Source organism: Selaginella moellendorffii, unplaced genomic scaffold (assembly GCF_000143415.4).
Source record: "Selaginella moellendorffii unplaced genomic scaffold, v1.0 SELMOscaffold_16, whole genome shotgun sequence".
NCBI classification, from domain to species: Eukaryota; Viridiplantae; Streptophyta; class Lycopodiopsida; order Selaginellales; family Selaginellaceae; genus Selaginella; species Selaginella moellendorffii.
Genome location: NW_003314277.1, coordinates 189,822 through 191,773, shown reverse-complemented (window position 1 = coordinate 191,773; position 1,952 = coordinate 189,822).

Sequence of the window (1,952 nt, the reverse complement as noted above, 5' to 3'; positions counted from 1 at the left end):
CAGATATGGCTAAGGACGTCCAAGACTATATAAAGACATGTCCAACATGTCAGCAGGTCAAAGCCGTGACTAAGGCTAGTGGGGGCTTGTTGCAAAGCATCCCAATTCCAAATGAGAAAAGGGGGTGCACTCTTGTTCATGGGCCCTTTCCCTCTATATTTGAACCCCTATGGATCGTCTTTCGAATCGTTCCCTTTGGTTGCTTACAATCCACCACGCTTCCCTGCAAGTTCACGCCCTCGTGAACGGAAGCTGAGAGCCGCAGCTCTCCCGAGAGCCCCGCTCTCTTGACACCCTACCCCTCGGGTCGAGCCCAGCGGGAGCAAACTGGACCAGTCAGATGTCAATCAATATGTGGTGCGATTCCCCTAGCCAACCAACAGAGTCGGACCCGAGACCCCTCTGATACCAAATGTAAACCTCCTGAGTTTGGACTTCCCGGGAGGTCACCCAGCCCAGTACTATTCAAACCCAAGGACGCTTAACTCCAACTATCCCAAGACCCTTAACCGATTAGAAAAGGGGGTGCACTCTTGTTCATGGGCCCTTTCCTTCTATATTTGAACCCCTATGGATCGTCTCTCGAATCGTTCCCTTTGGTTGCTTACAGATGGACTTCATCACGGGACTTCCCCCAAGCAAGGGGTTTGATGCGATATTCGTGGTGGTGGACCGATTTTCGAAAATGGCACATTTCATACCCACCACAACGGAAGTGGATGCAGAAGGTGTGGCGAAGCTGTTCTTTGAACAAGTGGTTCGAGTGCGGGGAAGGCCGGAAGAGATCATCTCAGATCGAAATAAGATCTTCACTAGTAGGTTCTGGAGGACCCTCCTGGAACAATATCGCACTAAGTTGAAATTCAGCACAGCCTATCACCCACAAACATGTATGAGGTATTAAGTCAAGTTTAGTGACACTAACACTTCTTGACAGACGGACAAACGGAAAGGGTGAATAAGCAGCTGGAGGATTATTTGCGATGCTATGTCTCGGGAGACCAGACCAATTGGGTAAGTCATTTGGGGCTTGTGGAAATGTGTTATAACAACTCACCACATTCGAGTATCGGGGTGAGTCCATGGGAAGTCATCAATGGGCGAGCTATAGAAGGTCCTGTGGAACTCGGTGTGGCCGAGTATCATGGAGAGTTACCCGCAATAAAGGCATTCACGGCGGAAAGACTCAACATTTGGAATCTAGTGAGGGATTCCTTGAAACAAGCTCAACAAAGGCAAACTAAGTACGCGAACCAGAAGCGCCGGGATGTAGAGTTCCAAGCTGGGGAGAAGGTGTGGCTGAACACCAAAAACCTCAGGCTACCAAGTGGGATCAGCCGGAAGTTGACCCAAAGGTAAAAATGCATGTATTCCTGTAAATGAGTTGATCTTGAGTTCCTTAAGCAGGTTCGCGGGGCCTTACGAGATTGAGGCTCGAATCGGTAAAGTGGCTTACCGACTCCGACTTCCTCAAGAGATGGGGAAGATGCATCCCGTGTTCCACATGAACTTACTCAAGCCGTATTTTGAGGATCTGCTTCGCAAGGACCAAGTAAGACCTTTACCTGAGGTTATCCAAGGGGAAGAGGAATACGAAGTCGAGGCCATCCTTAATGCGCGCAAGAGCAAGCGACAAGGACGCGAAGTGAGAGAGTTCCATGTGAAGTGGAAAGGATTTCCACACTGCAAAGCAACATGGGAACCGGAAGAGAACATAGCGAACGCGCGAGATCTAGTGGAGGAATTTCTGCAAGGCAGAACTCTATGTACTTATGCAAAGTTCAATTAAAGTATCAATTTGTGAAGTTGAGCAATGGCATATGTTAGGACCTGAAGGCACGCCGAAGGTAAGCTAATTAGCATGGGTTAGCTAGATCGACCAGGCGTAGGGAGCTACGCCCGACTCCCTGTGGGGATGTCGAATCCGTAGACGTATTCTATGGAGGTTGGGT